General features: G+C 43.2%; 1 protein-coding gene across 8 annotated transcripts in view; it reads right to left on the bottom strand.

Moving 5' to 3' along the window:
- Window positions 1-14,097, bottom strand: part of NMNAT3 (nicotinamide nucleotide adenylyltransferase 3) — a 79,232-nt gene that overhangs the window by 39,631 nt on the left and 25,504 nt on the right. The window lies entirely within an intron of this gene.

Raw genomic sequence — 14,097 nt, 5'->3', positions numbered from 1 at the left:
CCATTAACTTGGATTTGAATAGAGACTGGGAGTGGCTGGGTCATTACACATATTGAATCTATTTCCCTATATTAAGTATCCTCACACCTTCTTGTCAACTGTCTAAATAAGCCATCTTAATTATCACTACAAAAATTTTTTTCTCCTGCTGATAATAGCTCATCTTAATTAATTAGCCTCTTACAGTTTGTATGGCAACTTCCACCTTCTGTGTGTGTGTGTGTGTGTGTGTGTGTGTGTGTGTGTATTCTTACTATATGCTCCATTCTATGCATCCGATGAAGTGGGCTATAGCCCACAAAAGCTTATGCGCTAATAAATTTGTTCGTCTCTAAGGTGCCAAAAGTACTCCTGTTTTTTTAACTGAAATACAATCACCTTCTGGGGGGCAGCTGCTCAACACCTCATAGTGAAGAATACTCATGTCCATTTGGAAATAATAAAGAGGTAATCTTGTGTTTTAATGATCAAAGTATAGATGCACAGCACACTTCAGTGAATATTTATAAAAATATTTTTATTTCTTCATTAAAAAAAACTACTAAGACACTTGCTTGGTTTTCAGAACCCAGTTACTTAATTGGATTATTTAATTTTTCTAACTATTCTTTGTCTGTGTATGACTATGCATACATTAAATCACAAAATAAAAGATTTACATTAAAGTAATGTTTATAGTTTGCCTTTAATCCACAAAAGAGTAGTAATGTTCCTTGGAGACCTTTTAGCATATTAATGTCAGTGAAATGAAAACAGTATTTTTTCAACATTCTATTTAAACCAAATTCTTTATCTTATGTAGAGATTATATTTAACTGTGTCAAGCAGTATTAGATGTCCAGTGTTTTGGCCCTACGGCCATTTGCAGAAGTTCAGATATTAGTCACCCAATACTCTTTACAAATTAAAAAGTGTTATAAAGGGATATCATTCCAGATTTATACTCATAAAACCAAAAAGGAAGAGACTGTCAAGTACAAAAAAAGACAGTGGGAGGAAGAAAAAAATTAACAGGCAAGACAACATTTTTCACTTTTGTTTCAGATAAACCTTTGGGAGGAAATAAGAAACAGCAATCCATGTGAAGAAAAACATTGAGATAGCTATGTCATCCACACATTTAGAAAAGGAAGTAAACTACTGAGCCACTGATAAAAATGGTAGTGGAAGACCCTACACTGCAACCTTGCAAATCTCTTCACAGGTTGGGTGGGAACTCCTTAACTACCACAGATGGGTGTTAGAATAAATTCATTAACATACATGAGGTTTAAAGTTCTACACGGTGCCCATCACCATACTGAGTCTAGTCAGACATGAATCCTCCAAGCACTATATGGCTTAATCCATCTGGCTATTGTGGCCTTCGAAGCCTCTTTACCTTTAACTCGTTTGTAGTTGAGGATGAACAAGATCAAGATCTTTTTAAGGGGACAGTCCTTAGATAAACAGAGTGCTTTTCACACATCAAGTTTATAATAAAAATTATTTTCCATTCATATCGCAATTTTCACACCACATTTTCTCAAAACACCACCCCCACTTATCTAGGGTCTTTTGGATTTGGACAGAAGAAAGGAAAAGCAGCATCTTGTGATCTGTGAAAAACAGTGTTTTGTTTGGGAATGAAGCATGAAACCTCCATCCTAAAAATAACTGTGAATAATAAGGTATTGTGGTTCCATTTATGAACCACTGAATGCAGGCAGTGGCAGGAAAGCGACAGGCAGAAAAAGAAAAGAAAAATAAGGCCTACAGTAGGGTTGCAATAGAGAGGATGATAAAAGTTTTGGAGCAGCAAACCAACATGCTGCAGTACCTCATAATGCTGCAGACTGAGCACATGTGTGCAAGCCCTCCCCTTCAACACATTCAGAACTCTTTCCCATGCCCTCCCCAAACTCCACCCGTGCATTCCTTTCTGTATTCTGGGACTTCTCACTTTCCCGGGCACCCCACCCCGCAGACATCTTCACAAACGATAGTTGGACTTATGCTCAGCTCTGAAAGTCGGCCCTCCCCTAGTACCTCCTCTCCCCTGAGAATGTGCATTTTTCTGTATGTGTGTGCTGTTGTGGTTTTTTTGTTTTGCAATAAACGCAAAGTTATTTGAAAGATAAGCACTCTTTATTTGTTTCCATGCAAGTTATGCTAGCAAAAGGCATCAGCAAATACAGAAGCACTGTAATCTTTTGCTTACATTGAATCCTTGGCCTGAACAATTGCAAGTGCTTCTTGGCCTAACAAAACTCAACTTCATTAAGCATTGCCGTCCCAAGCATAGCAAAAAATGTTACTGGTTCTCATCTTCCAAGTGTTGCCTCGAAGCCTCCCTGATTTGAATTGCCCCCTGTTATGCCCCTCTAATAGCTCCGGTATCTGGCTGCTCAAAAGCAGCAGCCAAACATTCTGCCTCAGCAGTCCACCCCTGAGCAAACTTTTCGCCCTTCCCCTCACAAATATTATGCAACATGCAGCAATGACTATGGGAATATTTTCCTCACTGAGGTCTAACCTCCCATAAAGGCATCACCTGCGGGCCTTTAATCTACCAAATGCACATTCTATGGTCATCCTGCACCTACTCAGCCTATTGTTAAATCACTCCTTACTGCTATCTAGGTTTTCCCGTGTACGGCTTCATGAGCCATGGCATTAAGGGGTACGCCAGGTCTCCCAAGATCCCTGTGGGCATTTTGACATCCCCTATGGTGATCTTCTGGTCTGGAAAGAAAGCCCCTGCTTTCTGTAAAGGCTGGTGTTCCTGAAGATACGTGCATTATGCACCTTCTCGGACCACCACGTATTGATGTCAGTGAAACGGCTGTGGTGATGGACAAGCATCTGCAACACCATGGAGAAGTCCCCCTTCCTTTTGATGTATTCCATCGCAAGGTTATCCAGAGCCAAATTTGGAATATGCATGCCATCTATCACTCTTCTGCAGTTACGGAAACCCATTTCTGCAAAGCTCTCCACTATTTCATGCACGTTGCCAAGAGTCATGGTCTCTCACTGCAGGATGCGATTAATGGCCCTGCACACTTGCGTTAACGCAGCCCCAACAGTTGACTTCCCCATTCCAAACTGATTCATGACCGAACGGTAGCAGTCTGGAGTAGCCAGCTTCCACACTGCAATCGCCATGCGCTTCTCCACCGTGAGGGCAACTCTCATTTGGGTGTCCCTGAACCGCAGGGCTGGGGTGAGCTCAGCACACAGTTCCAGGAAGGTGGCTTTCTGCATCCAAAAGTTCTGCAGCCACTGCTCATCATCCCAGACCTGCATAACTATGTGATTCCACCACTCAGTGCTAGTTTCCCGAGCATGACATTCCACCATGTTCACTTGTTGCATGAATGTCAAAAGCAATCTAATTTTGCTCCTATCCATGTCGGACAGCACCTCAGACAACCGTGATTCCTGTTGACTTTGGAGCTTCAACACTAACTCCATTGCCATTCACCACAGGCGCTGACTCCATGGGTGCTCTGGGGCTGGAGCACCCACGGGGAAAAACTGGTGGGTGCTTTGCACCCACTGGCAGCCAAGCTCCCTGCCCCACCCCAGCTCACCTCACCTCCGCCTCCTCCCCTGAGCGCGCCGCGTCCCTGCTTCTCCTCCCAGCACTTGATGCCGAAAACAGCTTTTTCACGATGTAACAAGCTGTGGGAGGGAGGGGGGAGAAGCAGGAACAAGACGCGCTCAGGGGAAGAGGTGGGGCCAGGCCGGGGATTTGGGAAAGGAGTCCAATAGGGGCAGGGAGGGGGTTGAGTTGGGGCGGGGAAGGGGTTGGAATGGGGACGGGGCAGGGGTGGAGTCAAGGCGAGGCCGGGGGTGGGAAGAACCGAAGACATGAACCAAAGACAGAAATTTACGGAATGCTGGGACAGAAAGCAATGCATCGTGGGACACTGAGCCCGGACCCATGATGCACTGCGATCCTCTCTGCCTTCCCACAACACCTACTGGCAGAAAGTGGAGAGCTGAACTGTGGGATAGCTACCCACCGTGTATTGCTCTCACTATCGATGTGACTGCCCCAAGTGTGGATGTGCAATGCTGACAGCGTATGACAGTGTGAACATGCAACAATGATTTTCTTTAAATGCTTTTTGATCATTGACCAAACTCTCGGTGACAAAACTCTGCCAATGTAGACATAACCTTAGAGAGCATTTCTCTTTTAAAACAGTCTCTGACGCCTTTTCTCTTCTTGTGTTTCCACTTGGAAATTTCTAGGCTCCAGTGCTCATCAGCTTCTGGGCAGAGTCATTCAAAGACACTGACCCTGCTAGCTACAAACGCATTGTTCAGCTGGGGTAGAGCAATTCAGTGTTGATGGCCTTTAATGACTCTGTCACTGCTTCCTAGACACAGACTGTCCATTAGGTGTCAAGTGTCAAGAATGAACACTGAAAGCCACACTACAGGTTTCATTCAGACTGGAGGCTGACATGTAACAAGACATTCACTACAGACAGACATCATCTTCCTTTCCAAATGCAAACAGACGGACATCGTACCAAAAGGACTGAAGGTAAAAAATCCATTACAATCTACATACCACACAGACTATGCTGACAGCTTGTGCCACACGCTCTCAAAGAAACTGCGGAATCACCTGATCAACATCCTCTACAGCAAACAGGGACAGATTAAGAATGAGCTCTCAAAAATGGATACTCTCATAAAAAACCAACCTTCCACACAAACTTCCTCGTGGCTGGATTTTACTAAAACTAGACAAGCCATTTACAACGCACACTTTGCTTCTCTACAAAAGAAAAAGGACACTAAACTTTCTAAACTACTACATGCTACAAGGGGCCACAGCAATGGTTCCCTCAACCCACCCAGCAATATTGTTAACCTATCCAACTATACTCTCAGCCCAGCAGAAGCAGCTGTTCTATCTCGGGGCCTTTCCTTCTGCCCCTCCACCCCCACGAACATGATACAGTTCTGTGGTGACCTAGAATCCTATTTTCGACGTCTCCGACTCAAGAAATATTTTCAAAATACCTCTGAACAACATACTAATCCACAGAGACCTCCCTACCAACACTACAGAAAGAGGGATTCTAGATGGATTCCTCCTGAAGGTCGAAACAGCAGACTGGACTTCTACATAGAGTGCTTCCGCCGACGTGAACGGGCTGAAATTGTGGAAAAGCAGCATCACTTGCCCCATAACCTCAGCCGTGCAGAACACAATGCCACCCACAGCCTCAGAAACAACTCTGACATCATAATCAAAAAGGCTGACAAAGGAGGTGCTGTTGTCATCATGAATAGGTCGGAATATGAACAAGAGGCTGCTCGGCAGCTCTCCAACACGAGTTTCTACAAGCCACTACCCTATGATCCCACTGAGAGTTACCAAAAGCAACTACAGCATTTGCTCAAGAAACTTCCTGAAAAAGCACAAGATCAAATCCGCACAAACACACCCCTGGAACCCCGACCTGGGATATTCTATCTACTACCCAAGATCCATAAAACTGGAAATCCTGGGCGCCCCATCATCTCAGGCATTGGCACCCTGACAGCAGGATTGTCTGGCTATGTAGACTCCCTCCTCAGGCCCTACGCTACCAGCACTCCCAGCTACCTTCGAGACACCACTGACTTCCTAAGGAAACTTCAATCCATCGGTGATCTTCCTGATAACACCATCCTGGCCACTATGGATGTAGAAGCCCTCTACACCAACATTCCACACAAAGATGGACTACAAGCCGTCAGGAACACTATCCCCGATAATGTCATGGCTAACCTGGTGGCTGAACTTTGTGACTTTGTCCTTACCCATAACTATTTTACATTTGGGGACAATGTATACCTTCAGATCAGCGGCACTGCTATGGGTACCCGCATGGCCCCACAGTATGCCAACATTTTTATGGCTGATTTAGAACAACGCTTCCTCAGCTCTCGTCCCCTAAAGCCCCTACTCTACTTGCGCTATATTGATGACATCTTCATCATCTGGACCCATGGAAAAGAAGCCCTTGAGGTATTCCACCATGATTTCAACAATTTCCATCCCACCACCAACCTCAGCCTGGTCCAGTCCACACAAGAGATCCACTTCCTGGACACTACAGTGCTAATAAACGATGGTCACATAAACACCACCCTATACCGGAAACCTACTGACCGCTATTCCTACCTGCATGCCTCCAGCTTTCACCCTGACCACACCACACGATCCATCGTCTACAGCCAAGCTCTGCGATACAACCGCATTTGCTCCAACCCCTCAGACAGAGACAAACACCTACAAGATCTCTGTCAAGCTTTCTTACAACTACAATACCCACCTGCAGAAGTAAAGAAACAGATTGATAGAGCCAGAAGAGTTCCCAGAAGTTACCTACTACAGGACAGGCCTAACAAAGAAAATAACAGAACGCCACTAGCCGTCACCTTCAGCCCCCAACTAAAACCCCTCCAACGCACTATTAAGGATCTACAACCTATCCTAAAGGATGACCCAACACTCTCACAAATCTTGGGAGACAGGCCAGTCCTTGCCTACAGACAGCCCCGCAACCTGAAGCAAATACTCACCAACAACCACATACCACACAACAGAACCACTAACCCAGGAACTTATCCTTGCAACAAAGCCCGTTGCCAACTGTGCCCACATATCTATTCAGGGGACACCATCACAGGGCCTAATAACATCAGCCACACTATCAGAGGCTCGTATACCTGCACATCCACCAATGTGATATATGCCATCATGTGCCAGCAATGCCCCTCTGCCATGTACATTGGTCAAACTGGACAGTCTCTACGTAAAAGAATAAATGGACACAAATCAGATGTCAAGAATTATAACATTCATAAACCAGTCGGAGAACACTTCAATCTCTCTGGTCACGCAATCACAGACATGAAGGTCGCTATCTTAAAACAAAAAAACTTCAAATCCAGACTCCAGCGAGAAGCTGCTGAATTGGAATTCATTTGCAAATTGGATACTATTAATTTAGGCTTAAATAGAGACTGGGAGTGGCTGAGTCATTATGCAAGGTAGCCTATTTCCTCTTGTTTTTTCCTACCCCCCCCCCCCCCGCCCCTGATGTTCTGGTTTAACTTGGATTTAAACTTGGAGAGTGGTCAGTTTGGATGAGCTATTACCAGCAGGAAAGTGAGTTTGTGTGTGTATGGGGGTGGGGGGGATGTGAGAAAACCTGGATTTGTGCTGGAAATGGCCCACCTTAATTATGCACATTGTAGGGAGAATGGTCACTTTGGATGAGCTATTACCAGCAGGAGAGTGAGTTTGTGTGTGTGGTTTTTGGGAGGGGGATGAGGGGGTGAGAGAACCTGGATTTCTGCAGGAAATGGCCCAACTTTATTATCATGCACATTGTGTAAAGAGTTGTCACTTTGGATGGGTTATCACCAGCAGGAGAGTGAATTTGTGTGGGGGGGTGGAGGGTGAGAAAACCTGGATTTGTGCTGGAAATGGCCCACCTGATAATCACTTTAGATAAGCTATTACCAGCAGGACAGTGGGGTGGGAGGAGGTATTTTTTCATATTCTCTGTGTATATAAAGTCTGCTGCAGTTTCCACGGCATGCATCCGATGAAGTGAGCTGTAGCTCACGAAAGCTCATGCTCAAATAAATTGGTTAGTCTCTAAGGTGCCACAAGTACTCCTTTTCTTTTTGCGAATACAGACTAACACAGCTGTTACTCTGTAACCCAAAATAGAACTCATAAGATGACATAGACATGTTCCACAATCTGTCATAGTTACTGTCTCATCACCCAACAGTAGGTAACGATAAAGTGGCACAAGGTAGATGAGGGAGTAATGAGAACAGAAGGGGCAGTGAGTTTGAAGTCTCCAAACTTTGAGTTCAGTGCGTGATGAGACGCTGTTTTTGGAACAGAGCTAGGAATGGAGAGAACTAGATGAGAGAAGGCATCACATTCTGGGGTGCAATCCAGACCAGTGTGGGGCTGTGTCACCAGCTGCTCTGTAACTCTGGGCGCCACACAATGTTTTGCTCCTGTAGCTCCCGACCTGTGCTGCTCATAACTAGTCTATTAAGATGCAGGTCACACCCTGGGTGTCTGTGTATAGCTGCAGCCCTGATCCTGCAGTTCGCAAACAACACACCAGTCACACTCTAGCTTCCACAAGCCTTGGTTACCAGGGTAATCCCAACACACTCCCAGTCTTGGATTTTCCCCAAAACGTGTGTTCTGCAAAGTCGAGCCCTTTTCTGGACAATTCAGATATTACGAGTCATTGCCCCACGTAAAGAGTCAATATTCAACAGTTTGTTGCCTTAACTGAAGTTACCAAACAGTTCAGTTTATGCACAGCACTGGACTGGTTTGGATTAAAAAAAACAATCAAGTTTATTATCAAAAGATGATATATTGAATGAACTTCAAAGCCTAAGAGATAAAGTTAGAAATGGTTACGAGCAATTAAAAGTGAAAATACACATAAGAGCCTAAAACTTAATCTATCAAGTTTTGGTTCAAGGTCTTGTTTATGATGGCCTTTTTCATGCCCAGTCTTCCAGCAAGATGGAGACTGACCTTTTTCTTTGCCAGGATCTCTTCCATAGACCCAAAAGCGCTGGTGCCTTTGTCTTCTTAGGTGAGAGAGATGACTTGGAGTTCTCCTCTTTCTTTTATAGTCCAGTGAATCTTTGAAGTGGATTTTTCTGAGGGTTTCCCTTGAAAGTAAAGTATATTTAAGCAGAGACTGCCCTCTTTTCACCCCATTGTGTTTGCTAAAATGAAAATTGTTCTGTTTCATGCGATCTCCTCCCCCTGCTATCTTGAAGGTCCCTTTTATTACTTATATGTAAATTGAAGTAAGCAGACATTCCTTGGACCTGTCTAACAATATTTGCATAGGCAGGGCTGTCTGGTTTTGAACGTTTGCTAATAATATCATACAGGGGGTATTCATAACTTTACATATCACCATATCAACCACTGAATTATTAGTTCTCAAACGATACCCTCACAAGCCATATTTTGTACAAAGATTATTACAATGGTGTTGTGGCAGGACCAGCTCGCTCTTGCCTCTGCTCAAGCCCACAAACAGCGTAGAGCCCTTTTTGCTGGTAAAACACCCCATGCACTTTATTAACAATATTTGTTTCCACCACCCTTACACACCAAATAGCCTTAACCCCTACAGTCCTAGGGAGCGTAAGGCAAGGAGGGGAGAGAGATCTCTCTCTCCAGGGTATCTTTTTGCAACCCCCTTTCCCATATGGCCTTTTAGTTCTCAGCCCATCAATTAGGCACAGCTCTTCTTAATAAGGTCTGCTCTAGTAATCAGTTAAGAGTTGTAGTGGCTCAGCTGCTGTTGCCCAGCACTCTGTCACAGGTGTGTAGTGTGGTGAATACAAGGGTGCTTTCGGTCACAGAAGGACAGAGCAACATTATGATATTATAGTCCTCTATTGATGGATTATTAGCTACTAGTAATAAATGTAAGAAGGGCCTCTATAATCAACATATTGCACCAGAATATATGGAAAAAAACCAGGATATATCAGAGACACAAAGAGGAAAAAAAAATCTCTAATATCATCTGATAAACATGAAGAGCTAGGAGACAAGTTGATTTGACTCCTGTGTGTCATGGACATGCTTTTTGTAAGTTTTTGAGGCATCATGCATGGAGTACATCTGAAAAATGGGGACAAGGCAGCAATCATACTTTGCCAAGAAGCAGCAGCAAGGTGTGAATAGTAAGTAATACTGGTTACAATAAAGCCTTTACACACGTGTACAAGTTGTAAACTCTAGTGGTTCCCAACTGGTATTGCTGGCACTCTCTCTTGGGTGTCACCTCCCTCTTGAACAATGTCCTAACACAACAGCAACCATCTCATCTTCTTTCAGTCCATTTTCTTTCATTCCCCCCGGCCCCTTCTTTCTTTCCTTTCTTCCTCATTTTTTTTCTTCTGACTCTTCTCCTCTCAATAACTTCTCTGTTAACTCCAATCCTCCAGTCTCCTGAAGACTATATGCTTCAGGGTGAGAGGGGAATCCACTGAGGGGAATCCAGAGGAAAGTCACATGTGCAGAAATGAGAGGCCATCAAAGCCTGCAGTCTTTTACATGCCAGCTACTCCTGCAGCCAGTTACCCTAGGGGCCACAATGGGAGCTTTACCATGCAACAACATGTTTACGGCATGTGCTGGGTGAATGGATCTGGGGTCCCTGCAGCTTCACTGATCTTCACTGTTCTTCTCTTTGGTCCTCCACTCCTCTTGAGCTTGTCTGGAGCACCCAGGTAGGAGACACCAACCAACAGAAGATATACAAACCAGAATACTATCAAAAATATTTCAAAACACCAAATGTCAGGCAGCTTCTAGAATTGGCTTTTCTCACTGTCTACTGAAACCGTGTGAATTCATACAAACTATAAAGATGGCAGGGGAACATGAGCATCTGACAGAATTAGCATTAACAGATTGTGCCAAAACCCTTTTTCACAATCAGCACAAGTTCCAAAAGACACTTGCAGAACAAGGAGCTGTATCACATATGGAAAAAAATCTACGTATGAGGATTCATGACAAGTCAAATATGGTTTCACTTGAGAAAAGATAAAATGCAGACTAAGAGATGCATTATTCTCATAGCTATTCAGTGGTGTATAGACACATCTACTGCATTTATGAAGTGATTTCATAAGACTTGTCTACTGATATTAACGAAAGGATGAATCTCTTGACATCTGCTGATAAGAATGCAGTTATCACTGAAGATCTAAAAGGAACTCAATAAAATACCATTCCTAAAGTGGGAAAGTATACGAAATAGGAATATAGAGACTGCATTTGAAACTGAAGAGATGTGCAAAAAGATGGAAAAAAATTACCAGAGATTATGTCAGTTATGTTACATAGTGATTACATAATTACACGGGTGATTCATGCCATTCATAACAGAGAAGCGGGACTGTGAAGAGAAATTGAACCATACTATTGCATAACTGCTATATAGCTCATCTGACTCATCATTGAGCATACACAGCCAGGTAGCATCATTAACCAAAAATGCTTTCTTCTACCTTCAGCTTGCTAACAACTTCACACCTTCTGAAGAAGGACCATGCTACAGAGTCCTTAACATTTGTTACTCAGAGAGAGCATTATTACAACTCCTGTATCTGTGTCTGAAGATGGAAGCAATGCAAAATACAGCAGACCATGGTCCCCCTTTAGTGAAACAGGCCTCTGTGGCACAGCATCACTGAGCTCCGACCCCGCCACAGGTTTCCAGTCTGGTTCTAGGTCATGGTCCTCATCTTCCAAGCCATCAATCGATCAGGACTCAGCTACTTCAGCAAGCACATCTCTATGCACATCCTGCCCAGATATCTTCACTCCTCTGGAACAATGCAGCAGACAAAGTGAAGGACAAAGCATTTAAGCTTTCTGGGTAGAGGGATTCTACTGTGAAATGAGCTTCTGGAGGAAACTAACTCGGACTGTGACAAGTGTCTAGGGCATGCTGCCAGACCCTTCTCTTAGAGAGTTCCCCATCACAGCCAGAATGACTTAAAAATGTCTATCTATCTATCTGGTTACCTCAAGTAAAACTTGCCATAGCCCTGGGAGAAGATTCCACAAAGCTATTCGTATGCAGATCTAATTTACCTGGGAAGCACTTAGAAAGCACAGTCATGGTGCTACAGAAAACCATGACAGAGATAAAGATTACCCCCTTATTGCTTAGACTATTTATATTAGAAAATCTGTATGCATTAACAGGAGATACACTTAGATGGTCACCATCATAATAGTAAATTAAATAAGTGAACAACAGGTCTATTTGCTTTAACAGAAAGATGTACTATACAATGTGCATTACTCAATTACCTGTGCTGGCACTTGTCATAAATATAAAAGGGAAGGCTAACCACCTTTAAATCCCTCCTGGCCAGAGGAAAAACCCTTTCACCTGTAAAGAGTTAAGAAGCTAAGATAACCTCGCTGGCACCTGACCAAAATGACCAATGAGAAGACAAGATGCTTTCAAAGCTGGAGGGGGAGAAAAAACAAAGGGTCCTGTCTGTGTTTGTGATGCTTTTGCTGGGACCAGAGCAGGAATGCAGGTCAGAACTCCTGTAAAGAGTTAGTAAGCAATCTAGTTAGATATGCGTTAGATTCTGTTTTGTTTGAATGGCTGATAAAATAAGTTTTGCTGAATGGAATGTATATTCCTGTTTTTGTATCTTTTTGTAATTTAAGGTTTTGCCTAGAGGGATTCTCTATGTTTTGAATCTGACAACCCTGTAAAGTATTTAAGGTATTTTACAGAGGTGATTCTTTTACTTTTTCTTTAATTAAAATTCTTCTTTTAAGAACCTGATTTCTTTTTCATTGTTCTTAAGATTCAAGGATCTGGGTCTGTGTTCACCTATGCAAAAAGGTGAGGATTTTTATCAAGCCTTCCCCAGGAATGGGGGTGTAGGGCTTGGGGGGGATTTCGGTGGGAAAGTCGTTTCCAAGTGGGCTCTTTCCCTTTTCTTTGTGTAACACTTTGGTGGTGGCAGCTTTTAACCTAAGCTGGTAAGAATAAGCTTAGGGGGTCTTTCATGCAGGTCCCCACATCTGTACCCTAGAGTTCAGAGTGGGGAAGGAACCTTGACAGCACTGATTAAATGAAAAAGTAAAAAAAAACAAGTTACATCCCTCACAATACCAATCACCAAACATTAGCCCACTAACCCCACAACTTATCACACTGACACAACAACAGCCTAACTCATTCAATTTCAATTCAACAACACTATCACACATCAAAGAACTGACTGTCACATTGCAAAGCAAAACTTTCATTTCAATCTTCCAAAGGTACATTTCTAATAAAATTTGGGCTAAATTGTTATTTAACAATCTGCCAGAGAAGACCAGGGAATGAACTGTGATTCAGACAGTCATAATTCATTTCCAGGTTCAGTCCTAGCTTCAGGGAAAGCAATCAGCTACTGGCCTGTTACAGTATCAGATTGTTTCCCACTTCACACCACCTCAGCCGTGCTGCCTGCCATATTGGAGCAGATGACCCACTCCTACCCCTGCCCAACCTCTCTCTGTCCAACTGTACAGCAGGGGCAGCAGTAACCCAAAAGAAGGGAAGCCCACTTCAAACCTCCTTTAACTATTTAGTTCTGGTGCTCCTAGATGATTGAAACCCTTTAGTACAACAAAGGCAGCTTAGCAATTCTCCATCCAGAAAACCACTCAGTTTCCTCTTAAAGCATGCTATTAGCATGCAATTGCTGCTCTCTAACCAATGCAGGTTAGCAGCATTTCTGGATCCCCATGTTTGACCAAACAATTCCTGCTACTGCTATTCTCCAACCACTTTCAAATGCCTTATCTCCCTACCCATTCTTTCCCTCCCGCACACTTCTTTATCCCCACTCCCTGACAATTTCTGGGAGAAAGCACTCAGGAATTAAGAATTAATCAATTTTAGGATTCTTTCCTTCCTAGCAGTACTGTGCTGCTTCAGATTCTTGCTTTCTTTTAGACTGCTGATTCTCTAGGCCACTACCCACTTCCGCTTAGCTGCTGAGACTTCCTAGCTTGCTGAAATTTTGACCTCCTGTCCCTCATGTAGACTGTTTTGCTTGAGGAGGAAAGTTCTACCCTTTAACGAATATGCGTAATGAGTAATTAAACTCACTTTTTTCCCCTTCCCAGTTTTGCCTGGTAGTCAAAACTGCAAACTATACCATTTCTTCATATAAAATTACATCATCATAAAACTGCAAAATTTCAACATAAATGCTTCTTCTCCATTCCAAAGAACGGTGCACTTTCACCGGAACCAGCCTGCAGCAAATTTCGAAATCTGCAAATGAGATCTTAAAACTGTTTACAAAACTATCTGCACTTGTGCGAACACCTTGTTATGAAATCTCCACAATTGGTAACCAGACTCAACAGGAGGAGGTAACAACATTAGGATTTCTTTATTGAACATTCCATCAAGTGTGTTATCAAAGACTCATACTTAATTAGCAAAAAATAATACCATGAAAATGAGAAAATGTTAAAATGACACC

Source organism: Lepidochelys kempii, chromosome 9 (genome assembly GCF_965140265.1).
Source record: "Lepidochelys kempii isolate rLepKem1 chromosome 9, rLepKem1.hap2, whole genome shotgun sequence".
NCBI lineage: Eukaryota > Metazoa > Chordata > Testudines > Cheloniidae > Lepidochelys > Lepidochelys kempii.
Note: the sequence above shows the minus strand (reverse complement) of the source record. Positions and strands in the feature narration are given on the sequence as shown.